Genomic DNA, 12,915 nt, shown 5'->3' with positions numbered 1-12,915 from the left:
GTAGTTTTGTTCGTCTATTTTTTTGCATGTATCAAAATCATGTGGCCTATTTATAGGCTATAGCTGTCCTCTAAATATTTATATCTATCAAAAGTACACTGGTAGTTTTTTCTTACTTCGGGTTCGTTCCGGTAGGGTTCAACTGCAAGATCTGTTTAGGTATTCTTGTTCTTTAATTCCTTGTTCTCTTAACTCTTTCTGATGTTTCAGACCTCTAAGCCATAAATTAATATGTATTTTTCTATGGAAATATATAATTAGTAAAATACGCCTATTTAGGTTTATGTGTTTTTCGGTCAACAGAAAGTGGCAAATATAAAACACATCAAAACACACATTTCATGGGCCCATGGAAAAATAGATTATCATCCATTAACCACAACATCATTAGGAAATTTTATAATCATTATATAACATCATAATAACATATTATATGATATAACATCATTAATAATTTTTTGTTCTGTTTTTGTCTCATAGTGTATTATTTAGCAGATCAGTAATTCTTCTGACTTGAGTGTTCCTTTCTTTGATTGTTTTGCCAAATGATCCATCTTGTGATTGGCTTGTGCTCAGATACTTGCATTTCTTGTAATTCTTTTATTATTTTCAAGTGCTAAATCCTGTTGTTTGTTTCTGAAATGCATACATTTTGTATTACTGAACTCTGAGCCTCATCTTTAAAAAAATCTCTGATTATATTATAAAGTTTATTGAGGGACCCCATTTTTTAGTATCTCCCTGTCCACCGATAAATTCATAACAATTTGATTTATATTATAAATAATGGCGGAGAACTACATTTCAGTTTAAGTTCTCTTGAGACTGGTATACTGTTGAAATTTGGTTATTTGTTTCACTTCTGACTGTAATTTCTGTTTTTTTACAGTGATTTAATCGTTCTTATTAACTCCACCTTAACGCTGGTTTCTTCTTAGGAGTATGTTGTCATAAGCTTATGTAACAGCTTAAATAACAGATGCATTTCTTGAGCTACTGCTTTCACCTGCCTCGGGCCAGCTTGTTTTTATCTTTTTTTGATTGGCAATCCTTTTTACATTATGGTCATAGGGAAAAGGCGCGTGTTGCATATTTGTGTGTTGTCCTATATTTAACATATCCATCCTATATGTTTCCCGGTGGTTCCGAAGAAATTATAGGACCTGTTGATATATTTACCGTCTGTTTGTGCTTTTTATTTGTAGATCGTACTTCGTTTGCCCCTCCGTTAATATGTCTTTTAGGTGGGTCCTATTTTAAAATTTTAAACTCAAATTTTTTATTTACAGAAAATTATGTCGTTCTTGAGATAAATATGGCAAAATGTATTGATATAAAAAAAACGAAGTGGGGATTTCCATTTCGAAGAAATATTTTTTACGAATTTAAATGATGGTTTATTAGTTATATTTTTGTAAATGTAATTACCGGGTATTATTTATTAAATCAACGAAAGCACATGCTACAGAAATCCTGCGCTATACCGGATATGGGCCAGAATACGAGCTGTTATAAACATTTAGCAAAAATGTTGTGATAGATTTTAAGGTCACTATTAAATGCTCTCATTTAAAATTTGAGCCGTGGTGTCCAGAACACACAAGTTTGTAAAGTAGCTATTTTGCAAATATTCAGCAAAATTTTGTTAGGAAAGGTTTTTACAGACATTTTCCACAATCGCAGTACTCGATGCGAGAATTAATTATCCGGAGAGTTTCATATTTTAACTAACTGCATAATTATGGAAAAAATGGTTAACTGAATAGTTTGGAGATAATTAGTGAAAACTTGCTTTGAAATTGAAAATATATTTTGTTTTTCATATTAGAAAAACGTAGTATCGGCTGAAACTTTACCGATAAAACTACAACAAGGATAAACGAAGCATAAGTAGGTACGCGAATCAATATGCACCTCTATAGGTAAAGTGAGGATATTATCACACTAAACTAGTTTAATTCCCCATATAAATCATAATTTGTTTGGTCCGAGCCTTAATACATTTATAAATAAACTATTTCTGCCTGCTTACCAGAACAATGTAGGCTGGCCTATCGAAAAACACCTGCTGCTGCAGTTTACCGGCCGAGAAAGTCCGTTGCTAAAACTTCGCAAGTCGGAGAAATCGTGTGAGAAGTTCCCGAATTCGGTCTGGATAGGTTGCGCGTATACTCCTATGACCAATATCCAGAGAGCACTGTCCCGGCACAATTTTGATATCAGGAGCCTGTATTCTGACCCGGGTTGAACGCGCAGAAATGCGGGAGCAACAAGAACCAGAGGTAAATGGGGAGAGAGAGAGACGGGAAGCTGAAGTTTCCACAAGTCCGTCTGGATGGGAAATGGATGGCTGGAGGTGGCTGTAGGTGTCGGAACTGACCGTCTAAATTTATAGTTTTCTTTGATAACCTGGAATCACACAAGTCGGAACAGCACATGCAATGGGAATTTTGATATGCGGGTTAATGCCAGATACATGTTTATTGCTTCCTTCTATTTTGCTGTAAAAGAGCTTAAACAATCCTACAACAGATTAGTTGAGGAAGACAGTGGATCATCCCCTTTTCAGAATATGTTTTTAAACGCACTGTAGATCAAACATTAAACTAAAAAAAGCATTTTTTTGTTACTTGTTTGCTTATTTAAACTTAGGCCAAATTATAGGCGCAAACATTTGTAAAAGGTGTAAAACTAAATTCAGCAAAAATTGATATTCTTATCTTTCATGGGTTTCACTTCACACTTTGACTCAGTCAAAGTGTGAAGTAAAAATGTTGAAAATCGTTTATTTCATTACTTTTCGGCGAGACAACAGCGCCATTATCAGATTTAAAATTTACACAAACTACAAACACCAATTCACAATTAAAACATGTTGCATACAAATTATAATTTACAAAGTGTTAAAACATTCATCAGTTTTTGAGGGAACAAAATCCTTCTTTTTGGGAGAGCAAAACACCGGAAAAACTTACATCATGATTGGCAAAAATCAACGATACAAAATATTTTACAATGTGATAATACATATATAGGACAAACTAAACAATATTTAAAAAAGAGAATGTACGACCATAAATACAGTCTGAGAAATACTAGTGAAAATAAAACAGCATTAACACAACATGCACACCAAATGTTGCATAATTTTGATTTTGACAACGCAGATATATTAATTAGGGAAATAAATTATCATAAAAGAAGAATCCAAAAAATGATACAAATAAAAAAGCATGCAAAAGCGGTAAATTTCAGATCAGATACCGACAACCTTAGCAACATTTACCAAACCCTAATAAAGCCATAAGTATGGAACACCCGGTACACTAGTGAAAAATTAAAACTATTTCTGCTTGTCTCAATACATGCATACCACTCTCGCAAATGTAGAAAATAATTCAGACAAATTTAAGGTTTCAAGAAGGTAAAGACCTGAAAGAACGTTGATTTTTACCAATCATGAGGTAAGTTTTTCCGGTGTTTGCTCTCCCAAAATGAAGGATTTTGTTCCCTCAAAAACTGATGAATGTTTTAATACTTTGTAAATTATAATTTTTATGCAACGTGTTTTAATTGTGAATTGGTGTTTGTAGTTTGTGTAAAATTTAAATCTGATGATGGCGCTGTTGTCTCGCCGAATCGTAATGAAATAAACGATTTTCAAAATTTTTACTTCACACTTTGACTGAGACACAGGAAAGATAAGAATATGATAACCAGTACCCGCAGTCAGGAAAATAAATCAGAATTCAGCAAAAAGTTTGATGATTGTCTGTCTCCACACTGTAATAATAAAACAATATTTACGATAGCAATGATGCGTTTTAATTGGCGATGCCATTGTAAAACTAATAACGAAACCTGAGTTCCGAATGCTTCCGGATGTGTCTTTTCGATATCTATTTTTATTACCTTTATTATTTATTTCGTAACTCTATTGCTTGACCGAACAGAGCATTTTATTACGATTTCTGTAATTTTCCAAATTTCTATAAAAAGTTTCTGCGAACAGTTTATACTTTTTCAATTTAGTTGATCGAAGTTAGCCATGGAAAATAGTATAAGACATACAGTATGCTTTAATATTTATTTTGACAACTACATTAAAGTTGGCATTGACTTTATTTTAATTAAGACAGCTGCTCATTTACATTGTTTATTATAAAAATCAAATCATACCAATAATAATTAAAATTTAACTAGACATTTTCAAAAAGTCCACCATTATCATCAATACAAAAATTGCAACTCTTTAGAACTGAATAAGTTGCTTTTCTTGCGGACCGACCATTTATATTTTCAACTCTAACAACAGCTTCTTTAAGTGCATTTAAATTGGATTATTTGTTGATGTAAACTGTGTTTTTTACGGCTCGCCCAAAAATAAATCCAAAGGTGAAAGATCCGGTGATCGAGGTGGCCATAAAATAGGGCCGTTTCGTCCAAGCCCCAGCAAATGTTACGTCCAGGTGATTCCGCACTTGGGAAAACTTATACGGAGGAGCACCATCATGTTCAAACCATTGCACATTACGCCATGTTTCTGAATATAAGTCGTCTAACATAAAATCCAGGTTATTCCGAAGGAATTGAAGATACCGATTTCCATTTAAGGGGCCGTAAAAAATAAATGGTCTCGCCATATTTTTGAACCTACCAATCCGACCCAAACGTTAAACCCAAATTTAATTTGTTGTCTCCTTTGCTCAACGTGGTGGGGATTTGTTTGATTCCAAAGATGTTCATTGTCTCCATTAAACATACCACAATTTGTAAATCGAGTTTCGTCGTTCCACAATATTTTATAGGGGAATTGGATGTCTTATTGGAATTTGCTTCGAAACCATGGATCCCCTGGATGTAGAGATTGGGATACTGATAATTTATACGGATAGAATTTGTGTTTTTTAAAACTCTCATCACGGTGCTTTGGGAAGCCCCGGATTCTGCTGCGATCTTTCTGGTTGAAATCTGTGGATTCTGGCTTACAATGGCCAAAACATTAACCTCCACAGCTTCATTTATTACTTTATATTTATTTATCGGCTGCATAAAACTTCCGTAAGTGCCGAAATTGTCAAAATGCCTCTCAAAATAGTAATCTGACGGTCCTCTAGCATTTGTTACCACATCTAATGTAGGTTTCAATCATGTCGCTTCTTTCTTGATTGGAATAATTCATTTTTACAATAATACTTAGATTTCTAAGTTGAATATAAACTTGAGTGTCAAAAATTGAAAGGTGTTGTTATTATTTGTTGCGATGGAAAGAATGTCTTATATCTTATACTATTTTCCATGACTTAGATCAATTAAATTGAAAAAGTAGATATAAATTGTTCACAGACACTTTATTTGTGAAAAAATCCTGACGATGTGATATATCACAGAAATCGCAATAAAATGTTCTTTTCGGTAAAGCAATATTCAACTATGGTTGCCACTTAAAAAAAAACTGAAATTTGAGCCATATGTCAAAAATGGCATTATGTTATTTTGGAGAAATGTTTTTTTGTTGCTTTTTGTTTGGAATTCAATTTTCTACAAGTTTTCTATTTAATGTTTACCATAAATAACTTTTTCCTTAATATCTCTTGACAGCTGTCAAAATTTAGAAAAATAAAATTGGTTTCGAGTAGAGCAATCAAAATTACAATTATTTGTCCATTTAATCATTTTCGTAACTGCTATAGTTTCGAAGAGCCCTGTACTGGTCAGCGATAAAAACTCCCCTGTCTAAGGATTGAAACTCAGGTCATATTAAATGGAGCAACATTAAAATAAAGACTCTCATACAAAAATTAATTTAGTCGTGGTATTGTTGAAAAGCATTTTTTACTGAATTTTTTGACTCGAAATTTTTTCTTTATGTTTTTGCTCAGTTCCACAACCTCGTTAATTCCTCGACTTCAGTTTTAGAAATACTCTACTTTAGTTTTGTAAAGATTGTTCTCCTTGGTTTGTGTCTTCACACTCTTCACCATCTTTTGAGGAGTTGATTTTGTTGGGAATCAATTTTTGTTATTAGTAATGGAAAAACTAAAATAATTCATATTAAAAAATAATTTTAAAAGCAGTGTATACACGTACGATATTTGTTGTTGACGTTTAAAAAGTCGGTTGGTCCTCACAAATAATTCTTCCTCTAACATTTTTTGGTTGATATTTGACCTCGAGGGCGGCGACAAAAATTGAGTTGAATTATTTTAGACTATTTTTTTAATTTTTTTCAGATTTTAGTTAATATTTGCTCTTTTTTCATTTTCCATTTTCCCTTTATTCAATAAATAAAGAAACTTACTTTTCTCAAAAGAAAGTATCAATAAGTCTATATGCCAGTTTGGCGATGTTTCCTTTGTAATGTTTAGCTGTACAAATGGCTTCCCAAATGATCATTGAACTGTTTTAAAATGTTGCTTAGCGCCTCTTCACGAGCTAATATCTTCAGTAAATAATCGGACTAACATTTTGAACCGTTGCTCTGCAATTTTGAATACTTTTGCATAATTAGTTAGGTTCGGAAAGCAAGGAAACGCCCACTTGTTATTCAGACTTTAGTGGAAGGGTTTGACGTCCGGTCAAAAAATTGGTTGGAAACATTTCCGGCGTGGACTATTGCTTCCTGAGTTTTCATTCAGATCAGTATTAAGCATTACAGAAGGATACATTGAAGACAACTTTGACTTTGAGAAATTTCAGTGGTCCATAGTTTCAAAGCACGGAAAACTTTTCAACCGATATGCATTTGATATTTTAAAATCAAGTGTCGTATGCAGAAATGTATTTCCTGGCCCGATGATACGGTTTAGAATTATGCTCTACAGCCTAAGTTACTCTCGGCCATAATTTTATTCAAACTGTAGTTTCACTTTCAGAAGATGGTGTCATTAAAACAAAACAGATATGTGTTTAAAACGCCGGACATGTTATTTGGAACAGGGCTGAGACACGTAAATAATATTTTTGTGGCCGCCGTTTCGTGACCAAATCCTTCCATTCCTTGCTAGTCCTACACTAATCGAGGTCATAATTATTAGCCTTATTTTGAACACTTTGAATCTTTCATGACATCATAAATCCCTACATTCAGCTCAATAAATTGTCCAGAAAATACAATTTATAAAGCAACACTGAGATAGTGTAAATACTTATTAAAGCGGTCTTAAAATAAATTGAAAATATTGCAGCCAATTTCCCCTTGATAGGGAATGTCTCTAAGGCCTTTTGATTTGAGATTTTTAAGGTTCTTATTTTCCTTTTCCTTTAGTAGTTCCGGATGTCGGCGATCATCACAGTTATTCGTACTTCATTTGCAGGAATCTGAATAGGTCATTGCAAACCAGTATGTCTCCTACCTGGACCTTTTTTGCCTTCTACTTTACCCTGAATCATGTTCTGCGAAATGCGATATTTACATTCATTTCTCATAATGTCACCAAAGTACTCCGGCTTTCGTAGTGTAATTATTAGCACAATTTGCTGTTGGCATTTAATCCTGCCGGCCATTCGGGGTGAAGTCGGACTGTGGGGGCGAACTCGGACATACTGTTATTGGTCAATATTTTCGTCAAGATCATTTGATGCATAGCGTAAAAGTACCCAATCTTCATAAATTCCCCGTAGAACACAGGGTAAGGATTTTATAAATTCTTTTCTTTTAAATATGAAAACAATGAAAGAGACTGTTACACACAACATAATACTAAAACTAAATAATTCAAATGATTTATTTTTCCTGAGGTGCTCTATTATTAGTAAACTCATGGCAATTTCATTAGAAAATACAGGATGATTCAAAATTTGCGTCATTTCTCCGGAAGTGTTGTCTGGCGGTGTTTCAGGAGTACAGAAAAAGTAATAAGAAACATTAATTGTTACTAAAAACTGAGAAATTTGCAAAAACCTATATCAGAAAGATTGTCCTCATAACAAAGTAACATAAATACAGTTTACAAATAAACATACATTTGCGTCTTTAACTCTAAACAAGGTAGTCCCTGTGTAATCATGTTATTATCCATTCTCCTCAAGCAGCTTCTCGTACTCGGTTAATCGGTAACTCCTACTCAATTTGTACCGGTACCTTCCAAGTGGCCCCTATTACCCCTTAAAAGTAATGACGCCAATTTTGAAACACCCTGTATTTTCCTTACTTTTACTATTCTAATTGTAGAACATCTTTTGGCCGAAAACGGTATACATATGTACTCGATTCAAGCTGATTTGTCAATTCGTTTTTGAGATATCTCATCTGAGAAAATTAATTGCACCATTTTCCGATATAACGGCAATAGTTAAATTAGTTAAGTTAAATAAATAGGAAGATTAATACATCGTAAAAAAATATTTTATACAGTTAAGCCGCAAGCAATAATTCCAGTGTGTTCAACCGATGTTTAGCAGTCGACATATCCGAAATCGTTCCCTTTTGTACCAAGGCATATTGAGTCGATCCCCATATTTCAGCCTCAGAAATATGTAACAGCACTTTTTCTGTACCTTTCAGAAACATTCTGTGCAAAAGTAATTGATATTTTTTTGAAGTGGCAAGCCCCTCATCGAATCGCTCAGTAGAAATTTAAGCTGTAGAAATGCACCTAAACATTTTGCAAGATGACGAAGTTCTTGAGATTGAAAGGTACTCTTCCTCCTCAGTAGCAAATATAAAACGTCTTTAATTTTTTGAATCAAATCAGAATAAAAAAACATTATTTTCTTTTATATCCCCATGGGTATGTAATAAAATATTTACCTTTAGTTACCTTATTAATTTCTCTACAAAAGTCCCGATAAGTGTTGTGGTAAAAAATTGGGAAGAACTCTAATAAGATTTCGTTGCCTTGAACTTCCTGAACTGTTTAACACCTTCAGAAAATTATAAAAAAAAAAAAATTCTATATTTTTCTCGTACTCTCCAAGTGAGCCCCTATTACCCCTTATAAGGAATGACGCCAATTTTGAATCACCCTTTATTGTTTTTCGTGATAAATAATTGCGTTTTAGTAAAAAAAAAGTAATTTTATCAATAGGTGTGAAGGCGGTCACCATGGTTAAGTAGTGTAAAAGAAAATCGGTATGCATTTTAACAAATACAATGAAGAAAAGATCGCCGGGGAACTCAAAGATATTCGACAACGCAGAAAATGTTAAAGACGGGATGGTAAAAATTATAAAATGTCAACATCCACCTTAGACGATAAGAAAAAAGGAATGAAAAGAAGAGGAAACATTACCAGTTCCTAATTTTAGAAGAAAAGAGAAACTTAATAAGAATAAGAATACACCTCTTACTAGGTGCTAAGCATTTTTAACGCTTAGTAAGCGTCGTCCGCCTTTACCTCACTTACAGGGGTGAAGGCAGACACCCTTTAACTAAAAAAATTAGGGGGAATGAAAAGATTATTTGTTTTGTTATGAATTTTGACAAAGCAAACAAAAAAGACTCTTAATTATTTTATTGGAAATTTTCTATTCAAAATTAGACTTCACCCCGAACGACGGTACTACATTATTTGTTATATGTTCTGTCTAAGATACCTTGGGAATTCTTCTAAAAATTTACATTTTCAATTCCTGAATTGGTTTCTCCTTGGAGTCAAAACTTGTCCTGCTCTCTGCACCATATAAAAGCATTGAAAATACGTAACTATGGACTAGATTTCACCTTGTGTTTATGACATCAAGTGCTAGTGAGTTAACTAGTTGGAGCCACCAAGACTGTGTCGTCGGCGTAAGGAAACTTGTTTATATTTCCCCATTTAATTTTATTCCACTATAAACCTCGTTTTGAAAATAACGCTTGCCTGAATATGGGCTCAGCGGAAAAGTTGAACAGGAGAGGCGACAACACACAAACCCATTGTGCCCACCGACGAATTTCCACCGTTTCCGAGTATTTTTGGTCTGTCCGTATATTTGCCTTCTGTCACCAATAAAGGTTGCTGATGATCTACATATCTTGAGTATCAATCTCCACTTCTTTTAGTGCTTGCATCATTTTGCTTGTGTGCATTGTTCGAAAAATACTTGTATTGCGTGGGTCAGAGATGTTTGGGGTAAGAGAAGAATGAGAAGAAGTAGGAATTACTTCTTGTATATACGAGCTTGAATTATCTTACGGAATACTCTCAACATATGGCCCATAGAACTTAATGCTCTAAATTCATCATACGGTTGGATATTGGACTTCTTGGATAGTGTGACAAAGGACAAGAAGTATTATTCTGGGACAATTTCAGTATTGTAGATCCAGTGAAAAAGTTCGTAACCGTTTTGATACAATTTTGTTCCATGATCTAAAGAATTTCGGGTTTTGATACAATTTTCCATGATCTTAAGAATTTCGGCTGGTATGTTCTCTTCACTCGTTGCTTTGACTGTGCACATGTGCATTAGATGTTCTATATACGAGTAATTCTTGACTGTTGACGGTGCAAAATAACGTAATAAAGAAGCATTTGCGGCATTTATATTAATCTATATCTATCTAAATCACGTGATACTGATGACCTATGAATAACACGTGAATAGCGGAGTTTAGTAGAATATCTGATTGCATAGCTAACTTCATTTTGGCAGTCCAGCCAGCAAATCTTCGGAGGGCGGCTGAGGCTGACGCCGACGACGCCGCCGACGCCGCTAGTGCACCGAACTTTGACCTAGAGACGATACTCCGGTCAGTTCCAATAACACACTCCACTGACTTATTTAGAAAAATATGATATACGCTTAAAAAAGAGAAGAAGTACTTGTTGATTTTGATGAGAGCACTATACGAAGCGTTAGCTTATACTAAATGATACGGCAGAGATAAATTGCAATTAAGTCAAACTAAATAATGAAAGCTTAGATTTAACAATGGGCCATTTGTCTACTACTTGATTGAAAGTCATTTGAAAATGATGTAGCAAACGTTTTTGAACAAGCTCTAGAACAATCTAATCAAAAAGTTGCGAATGCATTTTAATGCGGTTTTGGATAACTTAAGCTTATTGAGTTATTACTCCTTTACACACTTAGGCCCGGTTTCACCAAGAGTGATTAAATTCTTGGTTAACTAATCACAATCATTTTTTAATCACCACTTTAATCACTATTAAATTGTCATGCGTTCCACAACAAACATTTTAACTCCGGTTAGATAATCATCAATCTCATCGGGTAAGATCGTATTTTCTTTGAATCCACAGTTCTGGTTGGTTCAAACAACATCTCAATCAGGACAGATCAACTGAAATCATTTTCCCTCAAAATAGTAATCACATGTCGCTTGAACATTGATAGAGAAATATCGTTTTCTATTACGAAATACTTCTGCGTTGTCTACCCCAAAGAATTGTACTTGATTTTACTATGAGTAGTGTATGAGTACAATCCAACACTGAAATAAATTTAGGAAAACGAGCTAGTACATAAAAAAATACTTGTGCTGCACTTATTTCCCTTTTTGTAGATGGGAATTTAAGTCAATTCATGCAATAAGATGCGATCCAGTTGCATAATATCTCACCACAAGTAAAAGTTGTGCCATTGAATAGTGTTGTTTCTAAAAAATTCATTTAATGAACATGTGGCAATTTTACTATTATTCATTTATTATAACTCTCTGTAGTATGTTGCACGTCTATTTCTATTTCCAGCAGTAATGTTTGGACAGTGTTTTTCGATAAGCGAAATAGCGTGAAAAAAACTCAAGGTGTCCATGATTTCAAAATAATTGACTCGCGGATTAAATATTCGGGGTCTTCTAACAACCTGAATGTCACTATCCTCATCAGACGGTGATAAAACGTCGTCATAAAACAAATCGAACATATGTTTACTTAAAATTGTTTGAGGTTATAATACTACACTAATCCTGATTATCGTCAATAACCAGCCATTTTAGGCGATTAAGTTAACCACTGATTAAGTGTCCATAATCGTGGTTAAAATTATGGTGGAACGCAAAGTGTTGATTAAATAGTTTTAATCAATGATTAACATTTTAATCGGAGATGGTGAAACCGGGCCTTACACTTGCATTGACAGTCAGCTCAAATCTAGTGGCTAAATCTCAATATAGAAATATGTGGACCGATCGAATGCAGGAACATTCCTTATGTGTTTTAGCTATGTTAAAGACATGTGTGTAATTTCTTACTTTATTTAAACTATTCTATTAGATGCGATACAGATATTTTTAACCAGTTCTACTTTCAAAAACGCTGGATTTACTAGGTTTAGTATGGCATTTGCATCCTCCTTTGAAAGGTTACAAATGCATTTGTTTCCCTGAACCAGATCATGTCAAAAATGCACATGATTTTTCATTCGTTTGTTGACTTACTCTTACTCTTAACTGAGACAGTCGTACTGTAATTCAACTAGTGGAATAATTATATGATAATAAGTGCTTGTAAATATGTTTTGTAAAAAATTTATTTCAAAAACAGAAATGCGCGATTTGGATGGGATTTAAAATATATACGTGAATGTATCTGAAAATGAAGCACCAAAAAAACCAAAATACGCAAAATTAGGTTGCACCAAAGAATTGCCTTGCACGTGGCTTTTATACATATTAAGCTTTGACTCAATGACTGCTCTACAAGTTTCGATGAATATTCGTGAGTTACACACAGAATAATACTTGAATCTCTTGAAAATACATTTCTGAACATGAGTGAAAGTTTATCAATGTTTAACGAAAGTTTTTTATACAACAATTACTGTGTCGTTAGGTTAAATAAAACATGGATGTGGATTTACATTTTCTATTTGACTGTTTAGCAGAATCCAGTTAATTAAAAAACACATGTTCAAAAGCGATGTTCCGAACTTGAAATGTGTCCTGATAATCGGAACAAAAAGCGGAAAAGTTAATTCGGTATCCGTGTAACCATCAATCTTAACCAGAGTCCATGCCTCGAGCAT

General features: G+C 33.8%; 1 protein-coding gene across 1 annotated transcript in view; it reads right to left on the bottom strand.

Annotated features, from left to right (window-relative positions):
• Positions 1–2,705, bottom strand: part of LOC109538243 — a 98,508-nt gene extending 95,803 nt beyond the window's left edge. The window contains exon 1 of the mRNA XM_019905383.2: positions 2,033–2,705. The gene's annotated coding sequence lies outside the window, so the exon portion shown is untranslated. The remainder of the gene's footprint in view (positions 1–2,032) is intronic.
• Positions 2,706–12,915: the final 10,210 nt, after the last annotated feature.

This window comes from Dendroctonus ponderosae, unplaced genomic scaffold, assembly GCF_020466585.1.
Source record: "Dendroctonus ponderosae isolate FM_Combo_2020 unplaced genomic scaffold, Dpon_F_20191213v2 Dpon_F_20191213_2, whole genome shotgun sequence".
NCBI lineage: Eukaryota > Metazoa > Arthropoda > Insecta > Coleoptera > Curculionidae > Dendroctonus > Dendroctonus ponderosae.
Note: the sequence above shows the minus strand (reverse complement) of the source record. Positions and strands in the feature narration are given on the sequence as shown.